Genomic DNA, 8,551 nt, shown 5'->3' with positions numbered 1-8,551 from the left:
TGCAAGGCCAGTTCAGTGCCGAGCCCACAGTGGGCTCCATCTATGCCTGAGGAACGACTAGGGAACGAACAAACAACATGGAGGAGTGTGGGAGAGCTACTCAGGGTGAGGGAGCAGCCTCATCCATTCCAGTCCTCTCTCCCCGCCATGGAAGCCCAGGGGAAAACAGACACTGCAGAGAAAAGACTGTTAATCCTTTACCCAAAGTCCAGCTCCACAGTAGCATTCTTTGTGCCAACTGATGGTGGTAAATGCGGTAAAATCACATATTTGCCTGGAAATCTGCTGCCTTTTATGTGGCAACATTCAAGACTGCCTCTGTTTTGTCTTTATTTCCTCTCCCTCTTCCTGTATCTTTTTCTATAATCCCCTTCTTAACCAACTTAACCAGCCTCTCTGTTGCCTTGATACCCTGCAAAGACACCTGTCCCCTTCCCCATCCTCTCCTCCCCTAGCTAGTCCCTCCAGGACAGCGGGCTAGGGAGGCCACAGTCCCTGGGGCCACTCAGATCTCATTTTCTTTGTGATTCATGTCCTAGGAGGTGACATTAGCAAGGACAGGAAATGCATACATGATACCATTGGGGAAATGAGGCTTCGGACAAGACAGGGGTGGGCGGGAATGGAGGTTACCCACTTCACTCGAAGCAGGCAGCTGGGGAGAGGTTGCACTCGATGAGGAATTTCATTTGTTTAATGTTATCGTTCAGAGAAAATATGACAATACCACTCTAAATTTCTCTCAAGGAGGAGCCTCTTCATGATAGGTTTGTAGTGCTCTTAATGAGCTGCCATCCTCCAAAATCAATGCAGCAAGCTTGCATTCAGGCATTAAAGAACCACTGGCTGCAGGAAGTACTCTTGTTGGTCTGACAGTTCCTCATGGCCAGGAACTTTCAGTGGGTGACCCAGGGACCAATGGCTCATGATGCCCTCTGTGCCCTCCCCTCAGCAGCAGTTGACACAGTATACACTCCATCTGTCCATCTTGAAGTACTTTCTTTATCCGGTTTCCAGGGACTACAAGTTCCTGGTTTTCTTCCTACATCTCAGGACACTCCATTGCTGGGTCTTCCCCCTCTTCCTAATTCCTAATAGCTGCAGTAACTCAGGGCTCACTCCTTGGCCCTCTGCTCTACCTCCCTTTGTCATCACTTTCACTCATGGATTTAAATATCAGGTTGAGCCATAAGAAACATCTGACATTCAATCTTTTTCTCCTATGAAAATGGCAATTTCAATGGTTCCCCCTAATGCTATGTCTATGCTAACTCCCAAATCCATATATCCATCCCCTGACCTCTCCTGGAGCTCCGGACTCGCTTACCCCACTGTCTACTTGACACCTCCACTTGGATGTCTAATAGGCTTCTCCAAATTAACCAAAGCAGTTCAGAGCAGGACTCTAGTCTTCCTTGCCAGGTCTGCTCCACTCCCAGCCTTCTCCATCTCAGCTAAGGACGATTTCACTCTTCCAATTGCGCAGATCAAAAACCTAGCAGTCATACTTGCTTCCTCTCTTTCTCTCACATGCTCCAGAAGTAAGTCCTGTTAGACCTAACCTCACTTCTCAAAACTCCACTCCTCTCATCCTGGAGTTGTTGCCTAGATTAGTGTAGCAGCATCCTAACTGGTTTCCTCTGTGACTCTCAGAGCCCCTATTCTCTGTACAGCAGTCGTGGCGATCTTTCCTAAGCGTGAGTCATACCACACACTCTCCCCACCCCAAATCCTCCAATGTCTTCCCATCACGCTAGAATAAAATCTAAACTCCGTACCCCACCTATCTCCCTGCAAATTTCCCTGCCTCTGCCTGCCTCTCTAATGCCCAGGTCCTTTAGCTTCTTCACTCAGCTGTAAATCAAGGCCTATTTACCTCCTCCTTCCTCTGCCTCTAACACTCTCGCTCCATTCCTTCAAGTCTCTATTCAGATACACCTCCTCTGGACAGGCTTCCCCAGACCATCCCATTCTCAGTAATACTTATCGCTTCACCCTGCTTTATTCACATACTTACCACACGATAGTATATTATATAATCATGTGTTTACATGTTTATTGTCTATCTCCCAACTAGAATCTAAATTCTCTAGGGGCAAGGGTTTTCTTTGGCTTTGTCAGTGCCTTACCCTAGTGTCTGGCATATAGTAAATGCTCAATAAACATCTGTTAAATAAATGAATGAATTTCTGCACGAATGTGCCAGGCCTTCAGCTCTATATGCTGTGAGAGTTCAATATACACTTGATCATTGACAACCTGGGCCAACAGTTTAATAATGATGTGGGATTAGGATAGTACTGCTATGTGAGTTTGTAATTCTTGGAATATTTTGCTTAAATATGATAACTCCTATCTCCTTTTCCCATAAGGACAGAAGATCCCAGAGTAAAGGGTCAGTTTCTCTCCTTCCATTCTGCCTATCTAAAACATTAAGACTTTGCTCCTCTTGCAGTGAGTATGACATCTTTGGTGCTGGCTGTCACAACCACACACACACCCCCCAGTAATGACAAAACAATCACAGACTTTTATTAAGAATCTTATGATATAACAAGCTCTACTCTAAACGTGTTCCATATATGATCTAATTTAGATGACTTAACAACCCAGGAAGCTGGTACAAATTCGATCCCCACATTCAGATGAGGAAATTGAGGTACAAAAGGGACTCAGTAACTTTTCAAAGTTGACAGAGCCGGTAAGAGAAAAGGCCAAATGTCTCTGAGATCTTTAGTTTTGGAAAAGGTCTCTTCGAGCTCCTATCCATAGAAAGTCTCTCTCTCTCCCTCTCCCTCCTGTCCAGATTGAGCTCAGATTGTTCAGAGCTCTGAAGAATCCCATAAAGACAAGGACAACAAACATTAAAGACATCCTATGTTGCAGTGAGAAAGACCCCACATCCCCATACCTACTAACAGGATGGGATCCCACCAAAAATGTGACCAGGTCAGTGACGCGCTGAGCATCCTTTCTCTCGTTTCCCGAGAAGGGCCTTCTGCATCCTCACAGCTGACCCTCTTTCCCAGCCCAGTTGAAGGACATGTATTTCCTTTACACTCACAAGCGAACAACTGGAATCTAGGTAGCAATTAATTCACCCCCAGCCTCACCCGTTAGCTCAGCTCCATCTGGTAAACAGGCATCTTGATGCCCCAGGTTCTCAACCCCCTCGCCAGACAGGTAGCCCCTAAAGAAAAACGCTTCTGAAAAAAATCAGTGTCCTCACTGCCAGAAACAGGGTCCTCCAGGCCTGTGTGTCGATGCCCTCCTCCTGCAATCCTGGCAGAGGTACCAACGGGCTGCTTGGAGGCCTGCTGCTTCTCTCGCAGGAATAGCTGATACGAGACCCTGGGGCCCTCTCCCAGCAGGCCTCTGCCCCCTCCCCGACAGTGCCAGACCAGAGAAAAAGGAGTAGGGGAGAGAGGGGGATGTCTCTCCAAGCAGGAGAGCAAGAAAAGATAAATGGAACCGATTTCAAAAGGAGTTCTAGGGCATCTGGGGAAGCAAGACTCCTGGTTGTAGTTAAAGCTCTGAAGCATCAATAATGTGCTTCACATCCATCCCCGCCTTCTCTTGGACTCACCAAACGCTTTTGGGGGTCCCCCCCAGGGTGCCCTCCTCACAGCTAGACAGGACTCACCTTTCACAGCACCAGAAACAAAGACTGCCCATACTCAAATATAGTCTAAATGCGGATACAGGAAGATTTGAAGGCACACTTACAGCACAGGTCTCCCAGGGAACACGTGGATAAAAAGCAGATGTGAACTGGGAGAGAGAAAACATTAGCTTAAGAAATCTCCAGTTTCTGCCCCAGTGAGCTCCCCGACGTTAAATGGCAGCTGAGTCAAGACTGAGATGTCCTTGCCCTCATCCTGTGAGGTAGTCGATGCCTGCCCTTTGTACTGTGCTCAGCCCATTATTACTGGGTTGCCCAGGTTGCACTAACTTGTCTGTGCCCCGGACACTGCCCCACCACATGGATCACCCCCTGTCCAATGACCTAGGACATTGGGGAACCCCTTGCTAAGCACCAATGAACTGCTCAACTTTCAGAAATCACTATCTTTGTGGGTATCAGTCTCCTCCACTGCAAAATGAGGCACTGAGAAAATGATTTCTGAGGCCCTACGCAGCTCCAATATTCTGGAATTTAATAAGGGCCAATAGTGGAATACCATCAGGAAAAATCCTTTGCTCTTCATGGAATGGTTGCTGGCAATTTCCACAAAAATAAGCAGTAGTGTCTCCCATATCATCTAGCTCTTAGAGTTTAATCAAAGCCCATGAACTGAGCACGATCAAAATATGTGATGGGAGAAGAGGCTGATTGCACATTAACTTCATTGTTGCCCAGCTATGTTCACCATCTCTCATGAGCTGTGTGTGTGATTATCTTATTGATCATCTTTAAAATTATTTACTAATGACTAGTTTCCCAGGACTATGATAGGCACTTTGGAGAACACAGAAGACTAATAATATATTATCTCTATCTTTAGGAGAAAAAGGATGAACCTATTTTGAAAAAACTAGAAATTAATACAAGAAATTTTGAATCATACCATAATTTTTAAAGTTGAAGACCTGACTACTGTTCATTTTAATATTGACCGACTACAGCACTCCAGTTAATGCTAAACCTTTGAAGCACAAATAGGAATGAACAATATCATTATCATTAAATTATATCAGTAAAGACAAGTCATCACTGGTTCCAAGCAAATGTGCACAGAATATTTACCTTAGCCCAATTATCAAACAAATTCTCCTCCGAGGAAATCTGACCTTTCTTGATAAGGTAATGGTAAGATTGGTCATTTTAGCATCAATAGTATATAGACTTTAGCACAACCACCTTGTAGATGGAACTAGCTACATAATTTATGGAGTCCAGTGCAAAATAAAAATGTGGAGTTCCTTGTTCAAAAGTTACTAAGAATTTGGTGCCAGCCTGGTGGCATAGTGGTTAAGTTTGCGTGCCCCACTTTGATGGCCTGGGGTTCGCAGGTTCAGATCCCAGGTGCGTACTCATGCACTGCTCATCAAGCCACGCTGTGGCGGTATACCAATATACAAAATAGAGGAAGACTGGCAACAGATGTTAGCTCAGGGACAATCTTCCTCACCAAAAAAAAATAATAATAAACTAAGAATTTCAAGACAGTAACAACAGAGCATTAAACCAAGCACAGGACCCTCTGAGCTTGGGGCCTTTTGCTACTGCACAGATCATATGACCACATGTAACCCACTCACAAATGATCCAGAATTAACCATGGCTAACATTTAACATTTAACCAGTGCTTGCTAAGATTGTTACGTCTATTAACTCATTTAATCCTCAAAACAGACTTAGGAGGCAAGTACTATTATTTTCTCTATAACAAACTATAATAACAAAACTGAGGCACAGAAAAGTTAAGCATCTTGCCCATGGATCCATGGACATAAGGTAGAGCCAGGATCTGTACTGAGGCAGACTGGGTCCAGGTTCTGTCATACCACTACTCTACACTGCTTCCAGTAATCATTCGCCAGAACTGAGTCTGGGAATTATATTCGTAGATTTCCACTCTGCAGAGTCTTAATTTTTTTCTCTCCTAAGATTAACACTGGGCTTGAGTAACACTGAGGTTGTCATAGTTCCAAGGACCTGAAATGACTGAGGGCCTTTTGCATGTGTGTCACCGGATGTTTGTGAGCAAAGCAGTATAAGGGAGCTGGGAACCGTTTTTCTTGGAGCCCCATGTGTTACTGAAACCCAACAACTGAAGCCTGCTGAAGCTTGAAGCTAAGGCTCTGGGAAAAAGAGATTCAGACCAAGAAAACTCATCAGCCTCCAATTGTGGAGGAGTCTTATGCTAGAAGGATGGGCTCTCCGGGCAGAACTGGGCTTGCCTGCAACAACCTTGACCTCTAGCTCATGGTTGTGACCTTGCTCCTGGGGAGGTCCCATGGGAGGAACCTCCAAGCTGGTCCCTCCACCTTCCCCATAGGAGGCTGTGAGTCAGTGACACTGAGTGGGAAACGAAGAGCACTGTTCCTTAAGGAAGTACACTAGGTGCCTGGCCTTCTGCCTTCCAGAACTGTGGTTCTTCAACTTCAGTTGTGCATAAGAAGCACCTAAGGAGCTTTTTTAAAAAATGGAGGTCCCCATGTTCAAATCCCTGAAGTCCTGAGTACATAGGTCTAGGGTATATAGCCCAGGAATCTGACTTTTTTTTTGCTGAGGAAGATTGTCCCTGAACTAACATCTGTGGCCAATCTTGCTCTACTTTGATGTGGGATGCCACCAAAGCATGGCTGATGAGTGGTAGGTCCGTGCCCAGGATCCAAACCCGTAAACCCGGGCCGCTGAAGTGGAGCGTGCCAAACTCAACCACTATGCTACTGGGAAGGCCCCAGGAATCAGACTTTTAAATAAGCCCTCCAGGAATTTTGATGGAGGCAGTTCATTCCTTGGGAAACATCATCTACAAAATGATGGGAATGTTCCCAGGGGAGGGTCAGTGACCACTCCCAATCGCACTTCCTTTACCTTGAGAGCACAGTGAGCCTCAGTGCCACTTCAAGGAGAGTTCAAGCAAGTCAGATGAGGCATCGAAAGAAGGAGGGAACGCAACCCCAAGACTCACCAGTGGATGGTAGATTTCAAGGCCAATTTTTTTTTTTTTTTTTTGCTTTGGCTAATAATCTTAACCAATAGTTTTCTTTTACTGGAGCATAAGTCATGCCCCACGCCACGACTTGCCATCCACAAAATGATGAGGCTTTCTCAGGCAAACTTTTCTCTTGTAAATGACTTTCAGGACCCCTCTTTCTGTCTCTCCCTGCTGGTTCCTCTAAATACCATTTGGCTTCTAAGGCTCCAACTTTGAGGAAATTCCTTTTTGTCAGAATGAATGAGAGTCATCAATCATTGTTGTGGAGAGAGACCGCAGAAAGCAGTCAGCCCCGCACTTTCACTCCACAGGCAGGGAAATGAGGGCCCGAGGAGGCCAGATGGCTGCCTAGAGACATGGACTGGGGTCCCCTCTTACAGGCGTAGGTGAGGCCACGTCAGCAGACCCCACACCCTCAGTTCACAGAGCCCACAGGACGTCCCTTCTCCCTACAGCACCACATCACACCAAGTAAGCTCACACCGCGGGGCACGTCTGGACTCCCTTCCCTGGATTCCCCATTAAAGAGATGCTGAAACAGTTTCTTTAAATCTCTACAAATGAATGGATATATCATATAGCAAAAACACAGCAAAGGGGCTGGAAAAATCCACTGGGCACGTATTTTAAAAAAAGTTATAAATAAACAGGATGGTCAGAAACCAGATTAAACTTCCAAGCGGAAAATGGGAAGGAGAAGATAAAAGACCTGCCCCACCACTAGCTATGGCTCTGGCTCGACTGTAGAATCCTCTCCTGGCTACGCAGCACTGAATTCACAGGACCGCGGACTGTCAGAACTGAGAAAGATCTCACAGGTCAGAGACAGTCTAGGGCAACTTCTCCCCTTGAGGATGATGAAACTGAGGCTCGGGGAAATGAGGACACTTGCCTGAGGTCACACAGCTCACGTCTGTTAATCAACCAGGGCTCCTCCAGCCACTGAAGGAACCACAATGGATGGGTTATTTGGTCTCGGGCAAAGAAAACTTATTACCTAGTAGTTTGATATCTTTTCTGTAGGATATAAAAATCTCAAACAGATCACCTCGTAGGGAAATGTAATCACAGTTTTTAATTAACATAACGCCTCTGCAACATTTTTTTTTTATTGTATTACTTCTATACAGTGTAAATCAATTAGCTGAAACGGGCTAGTGGGTGCAGAGAGTGGCGGTCAGTCACTGGACAGATAATTGCTCTGTTGCTGAGATCAACACCTTATCATGCTATTAGGACCGCTTATGAATCTTGTAGTCCAGACGAAGCCTACAATTTAGGGACTATCCATTCCAGCTGTCTCCGTTTCTGTGGCCTCCTACATGCTAACAATTGTTGCACTAAGTGCTGCATTTAATTAAAGGCCCTTCCCACGTCATGGCCACAGTCACGGGAAAGACAAGAGACCTTGTTTAAAAAAAAAAAAAAGAAAAATACCTCTTGCTAGTGATTAGTTAGCTTTAAAGCAATCAGGATGAAAGTCAGGGAGGCCGCCAATGAAGGATAAAATATTGATGACTTTTGAATTGGAAAATTGCAAAGCACACACTTACTTCTACTTTTATGACTTAGTATAAAGTCACAAACGAGAAATACAACCCTGGGTTTCTTCTCACTTTAAAGGATTGTTTCATCAAAGCTTGGAGTTCTCTGTCTCTTCTGGAAAGTCTGACCAAGCATCTCACCCGAATTGTTTCTAACCACGAGATTCTGATGTGAGAGGCCAGAAATCGTGCTGGATGAGACAGGTCGACTATAGCGTGGACGGAGGCATTCAGATTGGTTGTCATAGCTGAGTCAAAAGAGAAACCCATCTATGACATAGCTCTGCTTCTATTTTAACAAAGGGAAGCTGTTCCTGGGACAATTCTTCCTAGAATAGG

The 8,551-nt window shown here is 45.3% G+C and overlaps 1 long non-coding RNA gene across 3 annotated transcripts in view; it reads right to left on the bottom strand.

Moving 5' to 3' along the window:
• Positions 1-7,720: 7,720 nt before the first annotated feature.
• The window catches only part of LOC111773473 (uncharacterized), a 168,286-nt gene continuing 167,455 nt past the window's right edge, over positions 7,721-8,551 (bottom strand). For all 3 annotated transcript variants that reach the window (XR_011438502.1, XR_011438501.1, XR_011438503.1), the window contains one exon: positions 7,721-8,541. This is a non-coding gene — a long non-coding RNA (uncharacterized lncRNA). The remainder of the gene's footprint in view (positions 8,542-8,551) is intronic.

Source organism: Equus caballus, chromosome 5 (assembly GCF_041296265.1).
Source record: "Equus caballus isolate H_3958 breed thoroughbred chromosome 5, TB-T2T, whole genome shotgun sequence".
Taxonomy (NCBI): Eukaryota; Metazoa; Chordata; class Mammalia; order Perissodactyla; family Equidae; genus Equus; species Equus caballus.
This window is presented reverse-complemented; position numbering and strand designations above follow the sequence as displayed.